This window comes from Crinia signifera, chromosome 9, assembly GCF_055691185.1.
Source record: "Crinia signifera chromosome 9, ASM5569118v1, whole genome shotgun sequence".
NCBI classification, from domain to species: domain Eukaryota; kingdom Metazoa; phylum Chordata; class Amphibia; order Anura; family Myobatrachidae; genus Crinia; species Crinia signifera.
In genome coordinates this window covers 56,636,604-56,658,353 of record NC_139225.1, presented here as the reverse complement: position 1 = coordinate 56,658,353, position 21,750 = coordinate 56,636,604, and the positions used below count along the sequence as shown (strand labels likewise).

The 21,750-nt window shown below is 39.3% G+C and overlaps 42 non-coding genes and 5 pseudogenes across 42 annotated transcripts; all 47 read left to right on the top strand.

The window, feature by feature from the left end:
* The first annotated feature begins 250 nt into the window (after positions 1 to 250).
* Positions 251 to 369, top strand: LOC146037776 (5S ribosomal RNA). Its single transcript, XR_014461423.1, has one exon. It is a non-coding gene; the product is annotated as a 5S ribosomal RNA (ribosomal RNA).
* A 343-nt stretch (positions 370 to 712) lies between these two features.
* Positions 713 to 831, top strand: LOC146037699 (5S ribosomal RNA). The gene has a single exon (XR_014461352.1). It is a non-coding gene; the product is annotated as a 5S ribosomal RNA (ribosomal RNA).
* A 345-nt stretch (positions 832 to 1,176) lies between these two features.
* On the top strand, positions 1,177 to 1,295 carry LOC146037785 (5S ribosomal RNA). The gene has a single exon (XR_014461431.1). It is a non-coding gene; the product is annotated as a 5S ribosomal RNA (ribosomal RNA).
* Positions 1,296 to 1,640: 345 nt separating this feature from the next.
* On the top strand, positions 1,641 to 1,759 carry LOC146039312 (5S ribosomal RNA). Its single transcript, XR_014462829.1, has one exon. It is a non-coding gene; the product is annotated as a 5S ribosomal RNA (ribosomal RNA).
* A 346-nt stretch (positions 1,760 to 2,105) lies between these two features.
* Positions 2,106 to 2,224, top strand: LOC146037728 (5S ribosomal RNA). Its single transcript, XR_014461379.1, has one exon. It is a non-coding gene; the product is annotated as a 5S ribosomal RNA (ribosomal RNA).
* A 345-nt stretch (positions 2,225 to 2,569) lies between these two features.
* LOC146039791 (5S ribosomal RNA) lies at positions 2,570 to 2,688 on the top strand (annotated as a pseudogene).
* Positions 2,689 to 3,033: 345 nt separating this feature from the next.
* On the top strand, positions 3,034 to 3,152 carry LOC146037775 (5S ribosomal RNA). The gene has a single exon (XR_014461422.1). It is a non-coding gene; the product is annotated as a 5S ribosomal RNA (ribosomal RNA).
* A 343-nt stretch (positions 3,153 to 3,495) lies between these two features.
* LOC146037698 (5S ribosomal RNA) lies at positions 3,496 to 3,614 on the top strand. The gene has a single exon (XR_014461351.1). It is a non-coding gene; the product is annotated as a 5S ribosomal RNA (ribosomal RNA).
* Positions 3,615 to 3,958: 344 nt separating this feature from the next.
* Positions 3,959 to 4,077, top strand: LOC146040292 (5S ribosomal RNA). The gene has a single exon (XR_014463442.1). It is a non-coding gene; the product is annotated as a 5S ribosomal RNA (ribosomal RNA).
* A 345-nt stretch (positions 4,078 to 4,422) lies between these two features.
* LOC146039671 (5S ribosomal RNA) lies at positions 4,423 to 4,541 on the top strand (annotated as a pseudogene).
* Positions 4,542 to 4,887: 346 nt separating this feature from the next.
* Positions 4,888 to 5,006, top strand: LOC146038223 (5S ribosomal RNA). Its single transcript, XR_014461832.1, has one exon. It is a non-coding gene; the product is annotated as a 5S ribosomal RNA (ribosomal RNA).
* Positions 5,007 to 5,351: 345 nt separating this feature from the next.
* LOC146039688 (5S ribosomal RNA) lies at positions 5,352 to 5,470 on the top strand (annotated as a pseudogene).
* A 345-nt stretch (positions 5,471 to 5,815) lies between these two features.
* Positions 5,816 to 5,934, top strand: LOC146040291 (5S ribosomal RNA). The gene has a single exon (XR_014463441.1). It is a non-coding gene; the product is annotated as a 5S ribosomal RNA (ribosomal RNA).
* Positions 5,935 to 6,279: 345 nt separating this feature from the next.
* Positions 6,280 to 6,398, top strand: LOC146037673 (5S ribosomal RNA). The gene has a single exon (XR_014461328.1). It is a non-coding gene; the product is annotated as a 5S ribosomal RNA (ribosomal RNA).
* A 345-nt stretch (positions 6,399 to 6,743) lies between these two features.
* On the top strand, positions 6,744 to 6,862 carry LOC146038711 (5S ribosomal RNA). The gene has a single exon (XR_014462280.1). It is a non-coding gene; the product is annotated as a 5S ribosomal RNA (ribosomal RNA).
* Positions 6,863 to 7,208: 346 nt separating this feature from the next.
* LOC146038222 (5S ribosomal RNA) lies at positions 7,209 to 7,327 on the top strand. The gene has a single exon (XR_014461831.1). It is a non-coding gene; the product is annotated as a 5S ribosomal RNA (ribosomal RNA).
* Positions 7,328 to 7,672: 345 nt separating this feature from the next.
* LOC146037773 (5S ribosomal RNA) lies at positions 7,673 to 7,791 on the top strand. Its single transcript, XR_014461420.1, has one exon. It is a non-coding gene; the product is annotated as a 5S ribosomal RNA (ribosomal RNA).
* A 343-nt stretch (positions 7,792 to 8,134) lies between these two features.
* Positions 8,135 to 8,253, top strand: LOC146037697 (5S ribosomal RNA). Its single transcript, XR_014461350.1, has one exon. It is a non-coding gene; the product is annotated as a 5S ribosomal RNA (ribosomal RNA).
* Positions 8,254 to 8,598: 345 nt separating this feature from the next.
* LOC146039311 (5S ribosomal RNA) lies at positions 8,599 to 8,717 on the top strand. The gene has a single exon (XR_014462828.1). It is a non-coding gene; the product is annotated as a 5S ribosomal RNA (ribosomal RNA).
* Positions 8,718 to 9,063: 346 nt separating this feature from the next.
* On the top strand, positions 9,064 to 9,182 carry LOC146038220 (5S ribosomal RNA). Its single transcript, XR_014461830.1, has one exon. It is a non-coding gene; the product is annotated as a 5S ribosomal RNA (ribosomal RNA).
* Positions 9,183 to 9,527: 345 nt separating this feature from the next.
* Positions 9,528 to 9,646, top strand: LOC146039687 (5S ribosomal RNA; annotated as a pseudogene).
* Positions 9,647 to 9,991: 345 nt separating this feature from the next.
* Positions 9,992 to 10,110, top strand: LOC146040290 (5S ribosomal RNA). The gene has a single exon (XR_014463440.1). It is a non-coding gene; the product is annotated as a 5S ribosomal RNA (ribosomal RNA).
* A 345-nt stretch (positions 10,111 to 10,455) lies between these two features.
* On the top strand, positions 10,456 to 10,574 carry LOC146038588 (5S ribosomal RNA). Its single transcript, XR_014462168.1, has one exon. It is a non-coding gene; the product is annotated as a 5S ribosomal RNA (ribosomal RNA).
* Positions 10,575 to 10,919: 345 nt separating this feature from the next.
* On the top strand, positions 10,920 to 11,038 carry LOC146039310 (5S ribosomal RNA). Its single transcript, XR_014462827.1, has one exon. It is a non-coding gene; the product is annotated as a 5S ribosomal RNA (ribosomal RNA).
* Positions 11,039 to 11,384: 346 nt separating this feature from the next.
* LOC146039132 (5S ribosomal RNA) lies at positions 11,385 to 11,503 on the top strand. Its single transcript, XR_014462664.1, has one exon. It is a non-coding gene; the product is annotated as a 5S ribosomal RNA (ribosomal RNA).
* Positions 11,504 to 11,848: 345 nt separating this feature from the next.
* LOC146039556 (5S ribosomal RNA) lies at positions 11,849 to 11,967 on the top strand. Its single transcript, XR_014463051.1, has one exon. It is a non-coding gene; the product is annotated as a 5S ribosomal RNA (ribosomal RNA).
* Positions 11,968 to 12,312: 345 nt separating this feature from the next.
* On the top strand, positions 12,313 to 12,431 carry LOC146038343 (5S ribosomal RNA). Its single transcript, XR_014461942.1, has one exon. It is a non-coding gene; the product is annotated as a 5S ribosomal RNA (ribosomal RNA).
* A 345-nt stretch (positions 12,432 to 12,776) lies between these two features.
* On the top strand, positions 12,777 to 12,895 carry LOC146040289 (5S ribosomal RNA). The gene has a single exon (XR_014463439.1). It is a non-coding gene; the product is annotated as a 5S ribosomal RNA (ribosomal RNA).
* A 345-nt stretch (positions 12,896 to 13,240) lies between these two features.
* Positions 13,241 to 13,359, top strand: LOC146038862 (5S ribosomal RNA). Its single transcript, XR_014462417.1, has one exon. It is a non-coding gene; the product is annotated as a 5S ribosomal RNA (ribosomal RNA).
* Positions 13,360 to 13,704: 345 nt separating this feature from the next.
* On the top strand, positions 13,705 to 13,823 carry LOC146037783 (5S ribosomal RNA). The gene has a single exon (XR_014461429.1). It is a non-coding gene; the product is annotated as a 5S ribosomal RNA (ribosomal RNA).
* Positions 13,824 to 14,168: 345 nt separating this feature from the next.
* On the top strand, positions 14,169 to 14,287 carry LOC146039227 (5S ribosomal RNA). The gene has a single exon (XR_014462751.1). It is a non-coding gene; the product is annotated as a 5S ribosomal RNA (ribosomal RNA).
* Positions 14,288 to 14,633: 346 nt separating this feature from the next.
* LOC146039860 (5S ribosomal RNA) lies at positions 14,634 to 14,742 on the top strand (annotated as a pseudogene).
* A 345-nt stretch (positions 14,743 to 15,087) lies between these two features.
* On the top strand, positions 15,088 to 15,206 carry LOC146037768 (5S ribosomal RNA). Its single transcript, XR_014461416.1, has one exon. It is a non-coding gene; the product is annotated as a 5S ribosomal RNA (ribosomal RNA).
* Positions 15,207 to 15,551: 345 nt separating this feature from the next.
* On the top strand, positions 15,552 to 15,670 carry LOC146040288 (5S ribosomal RNA). Its single transcript, XR_014463438.1, has one exon. It is a non-coding gene; the product is annotated as a 5S ribosomal RNA (ribosomal RNA).
* Positions 15,671 to 16,015: 345 nt separating this feature from the next.
* LOC146038994 (5S ribosomal RNA) lies at positions 16,016 to 16,134 on the top strand. The gene has a single exon (XR_014462538.1). It is a non-coding gene; the product is annotated as a 5S ribosomal RNA (ribosomal RNA).
* A 345-nt stretch (positions 16,135 to 16,479) lies between these two features.
* LOC146039130 (5S ribosomal RNA) lies at positions 16,480 to 16,598 on the top strand. Its single transcript, XR_014462662.1, has one exon. It is a non-coding gene; the product is annotated as a 5S ribosomal RNA (ribosomal RNA).
* Positions 16,599 to 16,943: 345 nt separating this feature from the next.
* Positions 16,944 to 17,062, top strand: LOC146037634 (5S ribosomal RNA). Its single transcript, XR_014461294.1, has one exon. It is a non-coding gene; the product is annotated as a 5S ribosomal RNA (ribosomal RNA).
* Positions 17,063 to 17,407: 345 nt separating this feature from the next.
* On the top strand, positions 17,408 to 17,526 carry LOC146038182 (5S ribosomal RNA). Its single transcript, XR_014461794.1, has one exon. It is a non-coding gene; the product is annotated as a 5S ribosomal RNA (ribosomal RNA).
* A 345-nt stretch (positions 17,527 to 17,871) lies between these two features.
* LOC146038335 (5S ribosomal RNA) lies at positions 17,872 to 17,990 on the top strand. The gene has a single exon (XR_014461935.1). It is a non-coding gene; the product is annotated as a 5S ribosomal RNA (ribosomal RNA).
* A 343-nt stretch (positions 17,991 to 18,333) lies between these two features.
* Positions 18,334 to 18,452, top strand: LOC146037696 (5S ribosomal RNA). Its single transcript, XR_014461349.1, has one exon. It is a non-coding gene; the product is annotated as a 5S ribosomal RNA (ribosomal RNA).
* Positions 18,453 to 18,797: 345 nt separating this feature from the next.
* On the top strand, positions 18,798 to 18,916 carry LOC146040286 (5S ribosomal RNA). The gene has a single exon (XR_014463436.1). It is a non-coding gene; the product is annotated as a 5S ribosomal RNA (ribosomal RNA).
* A 345-nt stretch (positions 18,917 to 19,261) lies between these two features.
* LOC146038334 (5S ribosomal RNA) lies at positions 19,262 to 19,380 on the top strand. The gene has a single exon (XR_014461934.1). It is a non-coding gene; the product is annotated as a 5S ribosomal RNA (ribosomal RNA).
* A 343-nt stretch (positions 19,381 to 19,723) lies between these two features.
* Positions 19,724 to 19,842, top strand: LOC146037695 (5S ribosomal RNA). Its single transcript, XR_014461348.1, has one exon. It is a non-coding gene; the product is annotated as a 5S ribosomal RNA (ribosomal RNA).
* Positions 19,843 to 20,187: 345 nt separating this feature from the next.
* On the top strand, positions 20,188 to 20,306 carry LOC146039129 (5S ribosomal RNA). The gene has a single exon (XR_014462661.1). It is a non-coding gene; the product is annotated as a 5S ribosomal RNA (ribosomal RNA).
* A 345-nt stretch (positions 20,307 to 20,651) lies between these two features.
* LOC146037633 (5S ribosomal RNA) lies at positions 20,652 to 20,770 on the top strand. Its single transcript, XR_014461293.1, has one exon. It is a non-coding gene; the product is annotated as a 5S ribosomal RNA (ribosomal RNA).
* Positions 20,771 to 21,115: 345 nt separating this feature from the next.
* Positions 21,116 to 21,234, top strand: LOC146038181 (5S ribosomal RNA). The gene has a single exon (XR_014461793.1). It is a non-coding gene; the product is annotated as a 5S ribosomal RNA (ribosomal RNA).
* Positions 21,235 to 21,579: 345 nt separating this feature from the next.
* Positions 21,580 to 21,698, top strand: LOC146038333 (5S ribosomal RNA). Its single transcript, XR_014461933.1, has one exon. It is a non-coding gene; the product is annotated as a 5S ribosomal RNA (ribosomal RNA).
* Positions 21,699 to 21,750: the final 52 nt, after the last annotated feature.

Below are 21,750 nucleotides of genomic sequence, written 5' to 3'. Positions count from 1 at the left end.
ACAGACACAATAGCCATCACTTAAAAACTTACCACACTGTTTAGGCCCAATTCCAACTGCTTTTGGCAGCTAAACAGTGTTGAGCCTCTTTAGTAGTTTAGATTGAAACCACCTGCTAATATCATGTCCTGTAGGTCTTTTTACATTACCAACACATGATTTTTTTCAGTAAGCCAATATAGTTAGGAAACTTTTTTATTAGCTTACCTGGTTATAGAAGTAGAAGATGGAAAAAAAGTGCCTGTATCTCACCTACAGCCATACCACATTGGATACGCCCAATCTCGTCTGATCTTGGAAGCTAAACAGTGTTGGGCCTGGTTAGTACTTGGGTGGGAGACCACATGGGAACACCAGGTGCTGTAGGTTTTTCCCATTACTGGCATTGTTTTTATTCTCCAGCTTTTTAAATTGGAAATTTTTTTCTCTTTATTGACAGTACAGACATTTGGAAGAGGTCAAACAGACACAATAGCCATCACCTAAAAACTTACCACACTGTTTAGGCCCAATTCCAACTGCTTTTGGCAGCTAAACAGTGTTGAGCCTCTTAAGTAGTTTAATTTGAGACCACCTGCTAATATCATGTCCTGTAGGTCTTTTTACATTACCAACACATGATTTTTTTCAGTAAGGCAATACAGTTAGGAAACTTTTTTATTAGCTTTCCTTATTATAGAAGTAGAAGAGGGCAAAAAAGTGCCGGTATCTCACCTACAGCCATACCACATTGGATACGCCCAATCTCGTCTGATCTTGGAAGCTAAGCAGTGTTGGGCCTGGTTAGTACTTAGGTGGGAGACCACATGGGAACACCAGGTGCTGTAGGTTTTTTCCCATTAATGGCAAATTGTTTTTATTCTCTTGCTATTTAAATTGGAAATTTTTTATTTTTATTGCCAATACAGACATTTGGGACAGGTCAAACAGACACAATAGCCATCACCTAAAAACTTACCACACTGTTTAGGCCCAATTCCAACTGCTTTTGGCAGCTAAACAGTGTTGATCCTCTTTAGTAGTTTAATTTGAGACCACCTGCTAATATCATGTCCTGTAGGTCTTTTTACATTACCAACACATGATTTTTTCCAGTAAGGCAATACAGTTAGGAAACTTTTTTATTAGCTTACCTGGTTATAGAAGTAGAAGAGGGCAAAAAAGTGCTGGTATCTCACCTACAGCCATACCACATTGGATACGCCCAATCTCTTCTGATCTTGGAAGCTAAGCAGTGTTGGGCCTGGTTAGTACTTGGGTGGGAGACCACATGGGAACACCAGGTGCTGTAGGTTTTTTCCCATTAATGGCAAATTGTTTTTATTCTCTTGCTATTTAAATTGGAAACTTTTTATTTTTATTGAAAATACAGACATTTGGGACAGGTCAAACAGACACAATAGCCATCACCTAAAAACTTACCACACTGTTTAGGCCCAATTCCAACTGCTTTTGGCAGCTAAACAGTGTTGAGCCTCTTTAGTAGTTTAATTTGAGACCACCTGCTAATATCATGTCCTGTAGGTCTTTTTACATTACCAACACATGATTTTTTTCAGCAAGGCAATACAGTTAGGAAACTTTTTTATTAGCTTACCTGGTTATAGAAGTAGAAGAGGGTAAAAAAGTGCCTGTATCTCACCTACAGCCATACCACATTGGATACGCCCAATCTCGTCTGATCGTGGAAGCTAAGCAGTGTTGGGCCTGGTTAGTACTTGGGTGGGAGACCACATGGGAACACCAGGTGCTGCAGGTTTTTTCCCATTAATGGCAAATTGTTTTTATTCTCTTGCTATTTAAATTGGAAACCTTTTTCTTTTTATTGACAGTACAGACATTTGGGACAGGTCAAACAGACACAATAGCCATCACCTAAAAACTTACCACACTGTTTAGGCCCAATTCCAACTGCTTTTGGGAGCTAAACAGTGTTGAGCCTCTTTAGTAGTTTAATTTGAGACGACCTGCTAATATCATGTCCTGTAGGTCTTTTTACATTACCAACACATGATTTTTTTCAGTAAGCCAATGCAGTTAGGAAACTTTTTTATTAGCTTACCTGGTTATAGAAGTAGAAGAGGGCAAAAAAGTGCCTGTATCTCACCTACAGCCATACCGCATTGGATACACCCAATCTCGTCTGATCTTGGAAGCTAAGCAGTGTTGGGCCTGGTTAGTACTTGGGTGGGAGACCACATGGGAACACCAGGTGCTGTAGGATTTTTCCCATTAATGACAAATTGTTTTTATTCTCTTGCTATTTAAATTGGAAACTTTTTATTTTTATTGCCAATACAGACATTTGGGACAGGTCAAACAGACACAATAGCCATCACCTAAAAACTTACCACACTGTTTAGGCCCAATTCCAACTGCTTTTGGCAGCTAAACAGTGCTGAGCCTCTTTAGTAGTTTAGTTTGAGACCACCTGCTAATATCATGTCCTGTAGGTCTTTTTACATTACCAACACATGATTTTTTTCAGTAAGCCAATATAGTTAGGAAACTTTTTTATTAGCTTACCTGGTTATAGAAGTAGAAGAGGGCAAAAAAGTGCATGTATCTCCCCTACAGTCATACCACATTGGATACGCCCAATCTCATCTGATCTTGGAAGCTAAGCAGTGTTAGGCCTTGTTATTAGTTGGGTGGGAGACCACATGGGAACACCAGGTGCTGTAGGTTTTTCCCATTACTGGCAAATTGTTTTTATTCTCTAGCTTTTTAAATTGGAAACTTTTTTCTCTTTATTGACAGTACAGACATTTGGAAGAGGTCAAACAGACACAATAGCCATCACTTAAAAACTTACTACACTGTTTAGGCCCAATTCCAACTGCTTTTGGCAGCTAAACAGTGTTGAGCCTCTTTAGTAGTTTAATTTGAGACCACCTGCTAATATCATGTCCTGTAGGTCTTTTTACATTACCAACACATGATTTTTTTCAGTAAGCCAATATAGTTAGGAAACTTTTTTATTAGCTTACCTGGTTATAGAAGTAGAAGATGGAAAAAAAGTGCCTGTATCTCACCTACAGCCATACCACATTGGATACGCCCAATCTCGTCTGATCTTGGAAGCTAAACAGTGTTGGGCCTGGTTAGTACTTGGGTGGGAGACCACATGGGAACACCAGGTGCTGTAGGTTTTTCCCATTACTGGCATTGTTTTTATTCTCCAGCTTTTTAAATTGGAAATTTTTTTCTCTTTATTGACAGTACAGACATTTGGAAGAGGTCAAACAGACACAATAGCCATCACCTAAAAACTTACCACACTGTTTAGGCCCAATTCCAACTGCTTTTGGCAGCTAAACAGTGTTGAGCCTCTTAAGTAGTTTAATTTGAGACCACCTGCTAATATCATGTCCTGTAGGTCTTTTTACATTACCAACACATGATTTTTTTCAGTAAGGCAATACAGTTAGGAAACTTTTTTATTAGCTTTCCTTATTATAGAAGTAGAAGAGGGCAAAAAAGTGCCGGTATCTCACCTACAGCCATACCACATTGGATACGCCCAATCTCGTCTGATCTTGGAAGCTAAGCAGTGTTGGGCCTGGTTAGTACTTAGGTGGGAGACCACATGGGAACACCAGGTGCTGTAGGTTTTTCCCATTAATGGCAAATTGTTTTTATTCTCTTGCTATTTAAATTGGAAAAATTTTATTTTTATTGCCAATACAGACATTTGGGACAGGTCAAACAGACACAATAGCCATCACCTAAAAACTTACCACACTGTTTAGGCCCAATTCCAACTGCTTTTGGCAGCTAAACAGTGTTGAGCCTCTTTAGTAGTTTAATTTGAGACCACCTGCTAATATCATGTCCTGTAGGTCTTTTTACATTACCAACACATGATTTTTTCCAGTAAGGCAATACAGTTAGGAAACTTTTTTATTAGCTTACCTGGTTATAGAAGTAGAAGAGGGCAAAAAAGTGCTGGTATCTCACCTACAGCCATACCACATTGGATACGCCCAATCTCGTCTGATCTTGGAAGCTAAGCAGTGTTGGGCCTGGTTAGTACTTGGGTGGGAGACCACATGGGAACACCAGGTGCTGTAGGTTTTTTCCCATTAATGGCAAATTGTTTTTATTCTCTTGCTATTTAAATTGGAAACTTTTTATTTTTATTGAAAATACAGACATTTGGGACAGGTCAAACAGACACAATAGCCATCACCTAAAAACTTACCACACTGTTTAGGCCCAATTCCAACTGCTTTTGGCAGCTAAACAGTGTTGAGCCTCTTTAGTAGTTTAATTTGAGACCACCTGCTAATATCATGTCCTGTAGGTCTTTTTACATTACCAACACATGATTTTTTTCAGCAAGGCAATACAGTTAGGAAACTTTTTTATTAGCTTACCTGGTTATAGAAGTAGAAGAGGGTAAAAAAGTGCCTGTATCTCACCTACAGCCATACCACATTGGATACGCCCAATCTCGTCTAATCGTGGAAGCTAAGCAGTGTTGGGCCTGGTTAGTACTTGGGTGGGAGACCACATGGGAACACCAGGTGCTGCAGGTTTTTTCCCATTAATGGCAAATTGTTTTTATTCTCTTGCTATTTAAATTGGAAACCTTTTTCTTTTTATTGACAGTACAGACATTTGGGACAGGTCAAACAGACACAATAGCCATCACCTAAAAACTTACCACACTGTTTAGGCCCAATTCCAACTGCTTTTGGGAGCTAAACAGTGTTGAGCCTCTTTAGTAGTTTAATTTGAGACGACCTGCTAATATCATGTCCTGTAGGTCTTTTTACATTACCAACACATGATTTTTTTCAGTAAGCCAATGCAGTTAGGAAACTTTTTTATTAGCTTACCTGGTTATAGAAGTAGAAGAGGGCAAAAAAGTGCCTGTATCTCACCTACAGCCATACCGCATTGGATACGCCCAATCTCGTCTGATCTTGGAAGCTAAGCAGTGTTGGGCCTGGTTAGTACTTGGGTGGGAGACCACATGGGAACACCAGGTGCTGTAGGATTTTTCCCATTAATGACAAATTGTTTTTATTCTCTTGCTATTTAAATTGGAAACTTTTTATTTTTATTGCCAATACAGACATTTGGGACAGGTCAAACAGACACAATAGCCATCACCTAAAAACTTACCACACTGTTTAGGCCCAATTCCAACTGCTTTTGGCAGCTAAACAGTGCTGAGCCTCTTTAGTAGTTTAGTTTGAGACCACCTGCTAATATCATGTCCTGTAGGTCTTTTTACATTACCAACACATGATTTTTTTCAGTAAGCCAATATAGTTAGGAAACTTTTTTATTAGCTTACCTGGTTATAGAAGTAGAAGAGGGCAAAAAAGTGCATGTATCTCCCCTACAGTCATACCACATTGGATACGCCCAATCTCATCTGATCTTGGAAGCTAAGCAGTGTTAGGCCTGGTTATTAGTTGGGTGGGAGACCACATGGGAACACCAGGTGCTGTAGGTTTTTCCCATTACTGGCAAATTGTTTTTATTCTCTAGCTTTTTAAATTGGAAACTTTTTTCTCTTTATTGACAGTACAGACATTTGGAAGAGGTCAAACAGACACAATAGCCATCACTTAAAAACTTACTACACTGTTTAGGCCCAATTCCAACTGCTTTTGGCAGCTAAACAGTGTTGAGCCTCTTTAGTAGTTTAATTTGAGACCACCTGCTAATATCATGTCCTGTAGGTCTTTTTACATTACCAACACATGATTTTTTTCAGTAAGGCAATACAGTTAGGAAACTTTTTTATTAGCTTTCCTGGTTATAGAAGTAGAAGAGGGCAAAAAAGTGCCGGTATCTCACCTACAGCCATACCACATTGGATACGCCCAATCTCGTCTGATCTTGGAAGCTAAGCAGTGTTGGGCCTGGTTAGTACTTGGGTGGGAGACCACATGGGAACACCAGGTGCTGTAGGTTTTTTCCCATTAGTGGCAAATTGTTTTTATTCTCTTGCTATTTAAATTGGAAATTTTTTATTTTTATTGCCAATACAGACATTTGGGACAGGTCAAACAGACACAATAGCCATCACCTAAAAACTTACCACACTGTTTAGGCCCAATTCCAACTGCTTTTGGCAGCTAAACAGTGTTGAGCCTCTTTAGTAGTTTAATTTGAGACCACCTGCTAATATCATGTCCTGTAGGTCTTTTTACATTACCAACACATGATTTTTTCCAGTAAGGCAATACAGTTAGGAAACTTTTTTATTAGCTTACCTGGTTATAGAAGTAGAAGAGGGCAAAAAAGTGCTGGTATCTCACCTACAGCCATACCACATTGGATACGCCCAATCTCGTCTGATCTTGGAAGCTAAGCATTGTTGGGCCTGGTTAGTACTTGGGTGGGAGACCACATGGGAACACCAGGTGCTGTAGGTTTTTTCCCATTAATGGCAAATTGTTTTTATTCTCTTGCTATTTAAATTGGAAACTTTTTATTTTTATTGAAAATACAGACATTTGGGACAGGTCAAACAGACACAATAGCCATCACCTAAAAACTTACCACACTGTTTAGGCCCAATTCCAACTGCTTTTGGCAGCTAAACAGTGTTGAGCCTCTTTAGTAGTTTAATTTGAGACCACCTGCTAATATCATGTCCTGTAGGTCTTTTTACATTACCAACACATGATTTTTTTCAGCAAGGCAATACAGTTAGGAAACTTTTTTATTAGCTTACCTGGTTATAGAAGTAGAAGAGGGTAAAAAAGTGCCTCTATCTCACCTACAGCCATACCACATTGGATACGCCCAATCTCGTCTGATCGTGGAAGCTAAGCAGTGTTGGGCCTGGTTAGTACTTGGGTGGGAGACCACATGGGAACACCAGGTGCTGTAGGTTTTTTCCCATTAATGGCAAATTGTTTTTATTCTCTTGCTATTTAAATTGGAAACTTTTTTCTCTTTATTGACAGTACAGACATTTGGGACAGGTCAAACACACACAATAGCCATCGCCTAAAAACTTACCACACTGTTTAGGCCCAATTCCAACTGCTTTTGGGAGCTAAACAGTGTTGAGCCTCTTTAGTAGTTTAATTTGAGACGACCTGCTAATATCATGTCCTGTAGGTCTTTTTACATTACCAACACATGATTTTTTTCAGTAAGCCAATGCAGTTAGGAAACTTTTTTATTAGCTTACCTGGTTATAGAAGTAGAAGAGGGCAAAAAAGTGCCTGTATCTCACCTACAGCCATACCGCATTGGATACGCCCAATCTCGTCTGATCTTGGAAGCTAAGCAGTGTTGGGCCTGGTTAGTACTTGGGTGGGAGACCACATGGGAACACCAGGTGCTGTAGGATTTTTCCCATTAATGGCAAATTGTTTTTATTCTCTTGCTATTTAAATTGGAAACTTTTTATTTTTATTGCCAATACAGACATTTGGGACAGGTCAAACAGACACAATAGCCATCACCTAAAAACTTACCACACTGTTTAGGCCCAATTCCAACTGCTTTTGGCAGCTAAACAGTGTTGAGCCTCTTTAGTAGTTTAGTTTGAGACCACCTGCTAATATCATGTCCTGTAGGTCTTTTTACATTACCAACACATGATTTTTTTCAGTAAGCCAATATAGTTAGGAAACTTTTTTATTAGCTTACCTGGTTATAGAAGTAGAAGATGGAAAAAAAGTGCCTGTATCTCACCTACAGCCATACCACATTGGATACGCCCAATCTCGTCTGATCTTGGAAGCTAAACAGTGTTGGGCCTGGTTAGTACTTGGGTGGGAGACCACATGGGAACACCAGGTGCTGTAGGTTTTTCCCATTACTGGCATTGTTTTTATTCTCCAGCTTTTTAAATTGGAAATTTTTTTCTCTTTATTGACAGTACAGACATTTGGAAGAGGTCAAACAGACACAATAGCCATCACCTAAAAACTTACCACACTGTTTAGGCCCAATTCCAACTGCTTTTGGCAGCTAAACAGTGTTGAGCCTCTTAAGTAGTTTAATTTGAGACCACCTGCTAATATCATGTCCTGTAGGTCTTTTTACATTACCAACACATGATTTTTTTCAGTAAGGCAATACAGTTAGGAAACTTTTTTATTAGCTTTCCTTATTATAGAAGTAGAAGAGGGCAAAAAAGTGCCGGTATCTCACCTACAGCCATACCACATTGGATACGCCCAATCTCGTCTGATCTTGGAAGCTAAGCAGTGTTGGGCCTGGTTAGTACTTAGGTGGGAGACCACATGGGAACACCAGGTGCTGTAGGTTTTTTCCCATTAATGGCAAATTGTTTTTATTCTCTTGCTATTTAAATTGGAAAATTTTTATTTTTATTGCCAATACAGACATTTGGGACAGGTCAAACAGACACAATAGCCATCACCTAAAAACTTACCACACTGTTTAGGCCCAATTCCAACTGCTTTTGGCAGCTAAACAGTGTTGAGCCTCTTTAGTAGTTTAATTTGAGACCACCTGCTAATATCATGTCCTGTAGGTCTTTTTACATTACCAACACATGATTTTTTCCAGTAAGGCAATACAGTTAGGAAACTTTTTTATTAGCTTACCTGGTTATAGAAGTAGAAGAGGGCAAAAAAGTGCTGGTATCTCACCTACAGCCATACCACATTGGATACGCCCAATCTCGTCTGATCGTGGAAGCTAAGCAGTGTTGGGCCTGGTTAGTACTTGGGTGGGAGACCACATGGGAACACCAGGTGCTGCAGGTTTTTTCCCATTAATGGCAAATTGTTTTTATTCTCTTGCTATTTAAATTGGAAACCTTTTTCTTTTTATTGACAGTACAGACATTTGGGACAGGTCAAACAGACACAATAGCCATCACCTAAAAACTTACCACACTGTTTAGGCCCAATTCCAACTGCTTTTGGGAGCTAAACAGTGTTGAGCCTCTTTAGTAGTTTAATTTGAGACGACCTGCTAATATCATGTCCTGTAGGTCTTTTTACATTACCAACACATGATTTTTTTCAGTAAGCCAATGCAGTTAGGAAACTTTTTTATTAGCTTACCTGGTTATAGAAGTAGAAGAGGGCAAAAAAGTGCCTGTATCTCACCTACAGCCATACCGCATTGGATACGCCCAATCTCGTCTGATCTTGGAAGCTAAGCAGTGTTGGGCCTGGTTAGTACTTGGGTGGGAGACCACATGGGAACACCAGGTGCTGTAGGATTTTTCCCATTAATGACAAATTGTTTTTATTCTCTTGCTATTTAAATTGGAAACTTTTTATTTTTATTGCCAATACAGACATTTGGGACAGGTCAAACAGACACAATAGCCATCACCTAAAAACTTACCACACTGTTTAGGCCCAATTCCAACTGCTTTTGGCAGCTAAACAGTGCTGAGCCTCTTTAGTAGTTTAGTTTGAGACCACCTGCTAATATCATGTCCTGTAGGTCTTTTTACATTACCAACACATGATTTTTTTCAGTAAGCCAATATAGTTAGGAAACTTTTTTATTAGCTTACCTGGTTATAGAAGTAGAAGAGGGCAAAAAAGTGCATGTATCTCCCCTACAGTCATACCACATTGGATACGCCCAATCTCATCTGATCTTGGAAGCTAAGCAGTGTTAGGCCTGGTTATTAGTTGGGTGGGAGACCACATGGGAACACCAGGTGCTGTAGGTTTTTCCCATTACTGGCAAATTGTTTTTATTCTCTAGCTTTTTAAATTGGAAACTTTTTTCTCTTTATTGACAGTACAGACATTTGGAAGAGGTCAAACAGACACAATAGCCATCACTTAAAAACTTACTACACTGTTTAGGCCCAATTCCAACTGCTTTTGGCAGCTAAACAGTGTTGAGCCTCTTTAGTAGTTTAATTTGAGACCACCTGCTAATATCATGTCCTGTAGGTCTTTTTACATTACCAACACATGATTTTTTTCAGTAAGGCAATACAGTTAGGAAACTTTTTTATTAGCTTTCCTGGTTATAGAAGTAGAAGAGGGCAAAAAAGTGCCGGTATCTCACCTACAGCCATACCACATTGGATACGCCCAATCTCGTCTGATCTTGGAAGCTAAGCAGTGTTGGGCCTGGTTAGTACTTGGGTGGGAGACCACATGGGAACACCAGGTGCTGTAGGTTTTTTCCCATTAGTGGCAAATTGTTTTTATTCTCTTGCTATTTAAATTGGAAATTTTTTATTTTTATTGCCAATACAGACATTTGGGACAGGTCAAACAGACACAATAGCCATCACCTAAAAACTTACCACACTGTTTAGGCCCAATTCCAACTGCTTTTGGCAGCTAAACAGTGTTGAGCCTCTTTAGTAGTTTAATTTGAGACCACCTGCTAATATCATGTCCTGTAGGTCTTTTTACATTACCAACACATGATTTTTTCCAGTAAGGCAATACAGTTAGGAAACTTTTTTATTAGCTTACCTGGTTATAGAAGTAGAAGAGGGCAAAAAAGTGCTGGTATCTCACCTACAGCCATACCACATTGGATACGCCCAATCTCGTCTGATCTTGGAAGCTAAGCATTGTTGGTCCTGGTTAGTACTTGGGTGGGAGACCACATGGGAACACCAGGTGCTGTAGGTTTTTTCCCATTAATGGCAAATTGTTTTTATTCTCTTGCTATTTAAATTGGAAACTTTTTATTTTTATTGAAAATACAGACATTTGGGACAGGTCAAACAGACACAATAGCCATCACCTAAAAACTTACCACACTGTTTAGGCCCAATTCCAACTGCTTTTGGCAGCTAAACAGTGTTGAGCCTCTTTAGTAGTTTAATTTGAGACCACCTGCTAATATCATGTCCTGTAGGTCTTTTTACATTACCAACACATGATTTTTTTCAGCAAGGCAATACAGTTAGGAAACTTTTTTATTAGCTTACCTGGTTATAGAAGTAGAAGAGGGTAAAAAAGTGCCTGTATCTCACCTACAGCCATACCACATTGGATACGCCCAATCTCGTCTGATCGTGGAAGCTAAGCAGTGTTGGGCCTGGTTAGTACTTGGGTGGGAGACCACATGGGAACACCAGGTGCTGCAGGTTTTTTCCCATTAATGGCAAATTGTTTTTATTCTCTTGCTATTTAAATTGGAAACTTTTTTCTCTTTATTGACAGTACAGACATTTGGGACAGGTCAAACACACACAATAGCCATCACCTAAAAACTTACCACACTGTTTAGGCCCAATTCCAACTGCTTTTGGGAGCTAAACAGTGTTGAGCCTCTTTAGTAGTTTAATTTGAGACGACCTGCTAATATCATGTCCTGTAGGTCTTTTTACATTACCAACACATGATTTTTTTCAGTAAGCCAATGCAGTTAGGAAACTTTTTTATTAGCTTACCTGGTTATAGAAGTAGAAGAGGGCAAAAAAGTGCCTGTATCTCACCTACAGCCATACCGCATTGGATACGCCCAATCTCGTCTGATCTTGGAAGCTAAGCAGTGTTGGGCCTGGTTAGTTCTTGGGTGGGAGACCACATGGGAACACCAGGTGCTGTAGGATTTTTCCCATTAATGGCAAATTGTTTTTATTCTCTTGCTATTTAAATTGGAAACTTTTTATTTTTATTGCCAATACAGACATTTGGGACAGGTCAAACAGACACAATAGCCATCACCTAAAAACTTACCACACTGTTTAGGCCCAATTCCAACTGCTTTTGGCAGCTAAACAGTGTTGAGCCTCTTTAGTAGTTTAGTTTGAGACCACCTGCTAATATCATGTCCTGTAGGTCTTTTTACATTACCAACACATGATTTTTTTCAGTAAGCCAATATAGTTAGGAAACTTTTTTATTAGCTTACCTGGTTATAGAAGTAGAAGAGGGCAAAAAAGTGCCTGTATCTCCCCTACAGTCATACCACATTGGATACGCCCAATCTCATCTGATCTTGGAAGCTAAGCAGTGTTAGGCCTGGTTATTACTTGGGTGGGAGACCACATGGGAACACCAGGTGCTGTAGGTTTTTCCCATTACTGGCAAATTGTTTTTATTCTCTAGCTTTTTAAATTGGAAACTTTTTTCTCTTTATTGACAGTACAGACATTTGGAAGAGGTCAAACAGACACAATAGCCATCACTTAAAAACTTACCACACTGTTTAGGCCCAATTCCAACTGCTTTTGGCAGCTAAACAGTGTTGAGCCTCTTTAGTAGTTTAATTTGAGACCACCTGCTAATATCATGTCCTGTAGGTCTTTTTACATTACCAACACATGATTTTTTTCAGTAAGGCAATACAGTTAGGAAACTTTTTTATTAGCTTTCCTGGTTATAGAAGTAGAAGAGGGCAAAAAAGTGCCGGTATCTCACCTACAGCCATACCACATTGGATACGCCCAATCTCGTCTGATCTTGGAAGCTAAGCAGTGTTGGGCCTGGTTAGTACTTGGGTGGGAGACCACATGGGAACACCAGGTGCTGCAGGTTTTTTCCCATTAATGGCAAATTGTTTTTATTCTCTTGCTATTTAAATTGGAAACTTTTTATTTTTATTGCCAATACAGACATTTGGGACAGGTCAAACAGACACAATAGCCATCACCTAAAAACTTACCACACTGTTTAGGTCCAATTCCAACTGCTTTTGGCAGCTAAACAGTGTTGAGCCTCTTTAGTAGTTTAATTTGAGACCACCTGCTAATATCATGTCCTGTAGGTCTTTTTACATTACCAACACATGATTTTTTTCAGTAAGGCAATACAGTTAGGAAACTTTTTTATTAGCTTACCTGGTTATAGAAGTAGAAGAGGGCAAAAAAGTGCCGGTATCTCACCTACAGCCATACCACATTGGATACGCCCAATCTCGTCTGATCTTGGAAGCTAAGCAGTGTTGGGCCTGGTTAGTACTTGGGTGGGAGACCACATGGGAACACCAGGTGCTGTAGGTTTTTTCCCATTAATGGCAAATTGTTTTTATTCTCTTGCTATTTAAATTGGAAACTTTTTATTTTTATTAAAAATACAGACATTTGGGACAGGTCAAACAGACACAATAGCCATCACCTAAAAACTTACCACACTGTTTAGGCCCAATTCCAACTGCTTTTGGGAGCTAAACAGTGTTGAGCCTCTTTAGTAGTTTAGTTTGAGACCACCTGCTAATATCATGTCCTGTAGGTCTTTTTACATTACCAACACATGATTTTTTTCAGTAAGCCAATATAGTTAGGAAACTTTTTTATGAGCTTACCTGGTTATAGAAGTAGAAGAGGGCAAAAAAGTGCCTGTATCTCACCTACAGTCATACCACATTGGATACGCCCAATCTCGTCTGATCTTGGAAGATAAGCAGTGTTGGGCCTGGTTAATACTTGGGTGGGAGACCACATGGGAACACCAGGTGCTGTAGGTTTTTCCCATTACTGGCAAATTGTTTTTATTCTCTAGCTTTTTAAATTGGAAACTTTTTTCTCTTTATTGACAGTACAGACATTTGGAAAAGGTCAAACAGACACAATAGCCATCACCTAAAAATTTACCACACTGTTTAGGCCCAATTCCAACTGCTTTTGGCAGCTAAACAGTGTTGAGCCTCTTAAGTAGTTTAATTTGAGACGACCTGCTAATATCATGTCCTGTAGGTCTTTTTACATTACCAACACATGATTTTTTTCAGTAAGGCAATACAGTTAGGAAACTTTTTTATTAGCTTTCCTGGTTATAGAAGTAGAAGAGGGCAAAAAAGTGCTGGTATCTCACCTACAGCCATACCACATTGGATACGCCCAATCTCATCTGATCTTGGGAGCTAAGCAGTGTTGGGCCTGGTTAGTACTTGGGTGGGAGACCACATGGGAACACCAGGTGCTGTAGGTTTTTTCCCATTAATGGCAAATTGTTTTTATTCTCTTGCTATTTAAATTGGAAACTTTTTATTTTTATTGCCAATACAGACATTTGGGACAGGTCAAACAGACACAATAGCCATCACCTAAAAACTTACCACACTGTTTAGGCCCAATTCCAACTGCTTTTGGGAGCTAAACAGTGTTGAGCCTCTTTAGTAGTTTAATTTGAGACCACCTGCTAATATCATGTCCTGTAGGTCTTTTTACATTACCAACACATGATTTTTTTCAGTAAGCCAATATAGTTAGGAAACTTTTTTATTAGCTTACCTGGTTATAGAAGTAGAAGATGGAAAAAAAGTGCCTGTATCTCACTTACAGCCATACCACATTGGATACGCCCAATCTCGTCTGATCTTGGAAGCTAAGCAGTGTTGGGCCTGGTTAGAACTTGGGTGGGAGACCACATGGGAACACCAGGTGCTGTAGGTTTTTTTCCATTAATGGCAAATTGTTTTTATTCTCTAGCTTTTTAAATTTTAAACTTTTTTCTCTTTATTGACAGTACAGACATTTGGAAGAGGTCAAACAGACACAATAGCCATCACCTAAAAACTTACCACACTGCTTAGGCCCAATTCCAACTGCTTTTGGGAGCTAAACAGTGTTGAGCCTCTTTAGTAGTTTAATTTGAGACCACCTGCTAATATCATGTCCTGTAGGTCTTTTTACATTACCAACACATGATTTTTTTCAGTAAGACAATATTGTTAGGAAACTTCTTTATTAGCTTACCTGGTTATAGAAGTAGAAGAGGGCAAAAAAGTGCCTGTATCTCACCTACAGCCATGCCACATTGGATACGCCTGATCTTGGAAGCTAAGCAGTGTTGGGACTGGTTAGTACTTGGGTGGGAGACCACATGGGAACACCAGGTGCTGTAGGTTTTTCCCATTACTGGCAAATTGTTTTTATTCTCTAGCTTTTTAAATTGGAAACTTTTTTCTCTTTATTGACAGTACAGACATTTGGAAGAGGTCAAACAGACACAATAGCCATCACCTAAAAACTTACCACACTGTTTAGGCCCAATTCCAACTGCTTTTGGCAGCTAAACAGTGTTGAGCCTCTTTAGTAGTTTAATTTGAGACCACCTGCTAATATCATGTCCTGTAGGTCTTTTTACATTACCAACACATGATTTTTTTCAGTAAGGCAATACAGTTAGGAAACTTTTTTATTAGCTTACCTGGTTATAGAAGTAGAAGAGGGCAAAAAAGTGCCTGGATCTCACCTACAGCCATACCACGTTGGATACGCCCAATCTCGTCTGATCTTGGAAGCTAAGCAGTGTTGGGCCTGGTTAGTACTTGGGTGGGAGACCACATGGGAACACCAGGTGCTGTAGGTTTTTTCCCATTAATGGCAAATTGTTTTTATTCTCTTGCTATTTAAATTGGAAACTTTTTATTTTTATAGCCAATACAGACATTTGGGACAGGTCAAACAGACACAATAGCCATCACCTAAAAACTTGCCACACTGTTTAGGCCCAATTCCAACTGCTTTTGGGAGCTAAACAGTGTTGAGCCTCTTTAGTAGTTTAATTTGAGACCACCTGCTAATATCATGTCCTGTAGGTCTTTTTACATTACCAACACATGATTTTTTTCAGTAAGCCAATATAGTTAGGAAACTTTTTTATTAGCTTACCTGGTTATAGAAGTAGAAGAGGGCAAAAAAGTGCCTGTATCTCACCTACAGCCATACCACATTGGATACGCCCAATCTCGTCTGATCTTGGAAGCTAAGCAGTGTTGGGCCTGGTTAGTACTTGGGTGGGAGACCACATGGGAACACCAGGTGCTGTAGGTTTTTCCCATTACTGGCAAATTGTTTTTATTCTCTAGTTTTTAAATTGGAAACTTTTTTCTCTTTATTGACAGTACAGACATTTGGAAGAGGTCAAACAGACACAATAGCCATCACCTAAAAACTTACCACACTGTTTAGGCCCAATTCCAACTGCTTTTGGCAGCTAAACAGTGTTGAGCCTCTTTAGTAGTTTAATTTGAGACCACCTGCTAATATCATGTCCTGTAGGTCTTTTTACATTACCAACACATGATTTTTTTCAGTAAGGCAATACAGTTAGGAAACTTTTTTTATTAGGTTACCTGGTTATAGAAGTAGAAAAGGGCAAAAAAGTGCCGGTATCTCACCTACAGCCATACCACATTGGATACGCCCAATCTCGTCTGATCTTGGAAGCTAAGCAGTGTTGGGCCTGGTTAGTACTTGGGTGGGAGACCACATTGAAACACCAGGTGCTGTAGGTTTTTTCCCATTAATGGCAAATTGTTTTTATTCTCTTGCTATTTAAATTGGAAACTTTTTATTTTTATTGCCAATACAGACATTTGGGACAGGTCAAACAGACACAATAGCCGTCATCTAAAAACTTACCACACTGTTTAGGCCCAATTCCTACTGCTTTTGGCAGCTAAACAGTGTTGAGCCTCTTTAGTAGTTTAATTTGAGACCACCTGCTAATATCATGTCCTGTAGGTCTTTTTACATTAACAACACATGATTTTTTTCAGTAAGGCAATACAGTTAGGAAACTTTTTTATTAGCTTACCTGGTTATAGAAGTAGAAGAGGGCAAAAAAGTGCCGGTATCTCAACTACAGCCATACCACATTGGATACGCCCAATCTCATCTGATCTTGGAAGCTAAGCAGTGTTGGGCCTGGTTAGTACTTGGGTGGGAGACCACATGGGAACACCAGGTGCTGTTGGATTTTTCCCATTAATGGCAAATTGTTTTTATTCTCTTGCTATTTAAATTGGAAACTTTTTATTTTTATTGCCAATACAGACATTTGGGACAGGTCAAACAGACACAATAGCCATCACCTAAAAACTTACCACACTGTTTAGGCCCAATTCCAACTGCTTTTGGGAGCTAAACAGTGTTGAGCCTCTTTAGTAGTTTAATTTGAGACCACCTGCTAATATCATGTCCTGTAGGTCTTTTTACATTACCAACACATGATTTTTTTCAGTAAGCCAATATAGTTAGGAAACTTTTTTATTAGCTTACCTGGTTATAGAAGTAAAAGATGGAAAAAAAGTGCCTGTATCTCACCTACAGCCATACCACATTGGATACGCCCAATCTCGTCTGATCTTGGAAGCTAAGCAGTGTTGGGCCTGGTTAGTACTTGGGTGGGAGACCACATGGGAACCCCAGGTGCTGTAGGTTTTTCCCATTACTGGCAAATTGTTTTTATTCTCTAGCTTTTTAAATTGGAAAAATGTTTCTCTTTATTGACAGTACAGACATTTGGAAGAGGTCAAACAGACACAATAGCCATCACCTAAAAACTTACCACACTGTTTAGGCCCAATTCCAACTGCTTTTGGCAGCTAAACAGTGTTGAGCCTCTTTAGTAGTTTAATTTGAGACCACCTGCTAATATCATGTCCTGTAGGTCTTTTTACATTAACAACACATGATTTTTTTCAGTAAGGCAATACAGTTAGGAAACTTTTTTATTAGCTTACCTGGTTATAGAAGTAGAAGAGGGCAAAAAAGTGCCGGTATCTCAACTACAGCCATACCACATTGGATACGCCCAATCTCGTCTGATCTTGGAAGCTAAGCAGTGTTGGGCCTGGTTAGTACTTGGGTGGGAGACCACATGGGAACACCAGGTGCTGTAGGTTTTTTCCCATTAATGGCAAATTGTTTTTATTCTCTTGCTATTTAAATTGGAAACTTTTTATTTTTATTGCCAATACAGACATTTGGGACAGGTCAAACAGACACAATAGCCATCACCTAAAAACTTACCACACTGTTTAGGCCCAATTCCAACTGCTTTTGGGAGCTAAACAGTGTTGAGCCTCTTTAGTAGTTTAATTTGAGACCACCTGCTAATATCATGTCCTGTAGGTCTTTTTACATTACCAACACATGATTTTTTTCAGTAAGCCAATATAGTTAGGAAACTTTTTTATTAGCTTACCTGGTTATAGAAGTATAAGATGGAAAAAAAGTGCCTGTATCTCACCTACAGCCATACCACATTGGATACGCCCAATCTCGTCTGATCTTGGAAGCTAAGCAGTGTTGGGCCTGCTTAGTACTTGGGTGGGAGACCACATGGGAACACCAGGTGCTGTAGGTTTTTCCCATTACTGGCATTGTTTTTATTCTCCAGCTTTTTAAATTGGAAATTTTTTTCTCTTTATTGACAGTACAGACATTTGGAAGAGGTCAAACAGACACAATAGCCATCACCTAAAAACTTACCACACTGTTTAGGCCCAATTCCAACTGCTTTTGGCAGCTAAACAGTGTTGAGCCTCTTAAGTAGTTTAATTTGAGACCACCTGCTAATATCATGTCCTGTAGGTCTTTTTACATTACCAACACATGATTTTTTTCAGTAAGGCAATACAGTTAGGAAACTTTTTTATTAGCTTTCCTTATTATAGAAGTAGAAGAGGGCAAAAAAGTGCTGGTATCTCACCTACAGCCATACCACATTGGATACGCCCAATCTCGTCTGATCTTGGAAGCTAAGCAGTGTTGGGCCTGGTTAGTACTTAGGTGGGAGACCACATGGGAACACCAGGTGCTGTAGGTTTTTTCCCATTAGTGGCAAATTGTTTTTATTCTCTTGCTATTTAAATTGGAAAATTTTTATTTTTATTGCCAATACAGACATTTGGGACAGGTCAAACAGACACAATAGCCATCACCTAAAAACTTACCACACTGTTTAGGCCCAATTCCAACTGCTTTTGGCAGCTAAACAGTGTTGAGCCTCTTTAGTAGTTTAATTTGAGACCACCTGCTAATATCATGTCCTGTAGGTCTTTTTACATTACCAACACATGATTTTTTCCAGTAAGGCAATACAGTTAGGAAACTTTTTTATTAGCTTACCTGGTTATAGAAGTAGAAGAGGGCAAAAAAGTGCTGGTATCTCACCTACAGCCATACCACATTGGATACGCCCAATCTCGTCTGATCTTGGAAGCTAAGCAGTGTTGGGCCTGGTTAGTACTTGGGTGGGAGACCACATGGGAACACCAGGTGCTGTAGGTTTTTTCCCATTAATGGCAAATTGTTTTTATTCTCTTGCTATTTAAATTGGAAACTTTTTATTTTTATTGAAAATACAGACATTTGGGACAGGTCAAACAGACACAATAGCCATCACCTAAAAACTTACCACACTGTTTAGGCCCAATTCCAACTGCTTTTGGCAGCTAAACAGTGTTGAGCCTCTTTAGTAGTTTAATTTGAGACCACCTGCTAATATCATGTCCTGTAGGTCTTTTTACATTACCAACACATGATTTTTTTCAGCAAGGCAATACAGTTAGGAAACTTTTTTATTAGCTTACCTGGTTATAGAAGTAGAAGAGGGTAAAAAAGTGCCTGTATCTCACCTACAGCCATACCACATTGGATACGCCCAATCTCGTCTGATCTTGGAAGCTAAGCAGTGTTGGGCCTGCTTAGTACTTGGGTGGGAGACCACATGGGAACACCAGGTGCTGTAGGTTTTTCCCATTACTGGCATTGTTTTTATTCTCCAGCTTTTTAAATTGGAAAATTTTTTCTCTTTATTGACAGTACAGACATTTGGAAGAGGTCAAACAGACACAATAGCCATCACCTAAAAACTTACCACACTGTTTAGGCCCAATTCCAACTGCTTTTGGCAGCTAAACAGTGTTGAGCCTCTTAAGTAGTTTAATTTGAGACCACCTGCTAATATCATGTCCTGTAGGTCTTTTTACATTACCAACACATGATTTTTTTCAGTAAGGCAATACAGTTAGGAAACTTTTTTATTAGCTTTCCTTATTATAGAAGTAGAAGAGGGCAAAAAAGTGCTGGTATCTCACCTACAGCCATACCACATTGGATACGCCCAATCTCGTCTGATCTTGGAAGCTAAGCAGTGTTGGGCCTGGTTAGTACTTAGGTGGGAGACCACATGGGAACACCAGGTGCTGTAGGTTTTTTCCCATTAGTGGCAAATTGTTTTTATTCTCTTGCTATTTAAATTGGAAATTTTTTATTTTTATTGCCAATACAGACATTTGGGACAGGTCAAACAGACACAATAGCCATCACCTAAAAACTTACCACACTGTTTAGGCCCAATTCCAACTGCTTTTGGCAGCTAAACAGTGTTGAGCCTCTTTAGTAGTTTAATTTGAGACCACCTGCTAATATCATGTCCTGTAGGTCTTTTTACATTACCAACACATGATTTTTTTCAGTAAGGCAATACAGTTAGGAAACTTTTTTATTAGCTTACCTGGTTATAGAAGTAGAAGAGGGCAAAAAAGTGCCGGTATCTCAACTACAGCCATACCACATTGGATACGCCCAATCTCATCTGATCTTGGAAGCTAAGCAGTGTTGGGCCTGGTTAGTACTTGGGTGGGAGACCACATGGGAACACCAGGTGCTGTTGGATTTTTCCCATTAATGGCAAATTGTTTTTATTCTCTTGCTATTTAAATTGGAAACTTTTTATTTTTATTGCCAATACAGACATTTGGGACAGGTCAAACAGACACAATAGCCATCACCTAAAAACTTACCACACTGTTTAGGCCCAATTCCAACTGCTTTTGGGAGCTAAACAGTGTTGAGCCTCTTTAGTAGTTTAATTTGAGACCACCTGCTAATATCATGTCCTGTAGGTCTTTTTACATTACCAACACATGATTTTTTTCAGTAAGCCAATATAGTTAGGAAACTTTTTTATTAGCTTACCTGGTTATAGAAGTAAAAGATGGAAAAAAAGTGCCTGTATCTCACCTACAGCCATACCACATTGGATACGCCCAATCTCGTCTGATCTTGGAAGCTAAGCAGTGTTGGGCCTGGTTAGTACTTGGGTGGGAGACCACATGGGAACCCCAGGTGCTGTAGGTTTTTCCCATTACTGGCAAATTGTTTTTATTCTCTAGCTTTTTAAATTGGAAAAATGTTTCTCTTTATTGACAGTACAGACATTTGGAAGAGGTCAAACAGACACAATAGCCATCACCTAAAAACTTACCACACTGTTTAGGCCCAATTCCAACTGCTTTTGGCAGCTAAACAGTGTTGAGCCTCTTTAGTAGTTTAATTTGAGACCACCTGCTAATATCATGTCCTGTAGGTCTTTTTACATTAACAACACATGATTTTTTTCAGTAAGGCAATACAGTTAGGAAACTTTTTTATTAGCTTACCTGGTTATAGAAGTAGAAGAGGGCAAAAAAGTGCCGGTATCTCAACTACAGCCATACCACATTGGATACGCCCAATCTCGTCTGATCTTGGAAGCTAAGCAGTGTTGGGCCTGGTTAGTACTTGGGTGGGAGACCACATGGGAACACCAGGTGCTGTAGGTTTTTTCCCATTAATGGCAAATTGTTTTTATTCTCTTGCTATTTAAATTGGAAACTTTTTATTTTTATTGCCAATACAGACATTTGGGACAGGTCAAACAGACACAATAGCCATCACCTAAAAACTTACCACACTGTTTAGGCCCAATTCCAACTGCTTTTGGGAGCTAAACAGTGTTGAGCCTCTTTAGTAGTTTAATTTGAGACCACCTGCTAATATCATGTCCTGTAGGTCTTTTTACATTACCAACACATGATTTTTTTCAGTAAGCCAATATAGTTAGGAAACTTTTTTATTAGCTTACCTGGTTATAGAAGTATAAGATGGAAAAAAAGTGCCTGTATCTCACCTACAGCCATACCACATTGGATACGCCCAATCTCGTCTGATCTTGGAAGCTAAGCAGTGTTGGGCCTGCTTAGTACTTGGGTGGGAGACCACATGGGAACACCAGGTGCTGTAGGTTTTTCCCATTACTGGCATTGTTTTTATTCTCCAGCTTTTTAAATTGGAAATTT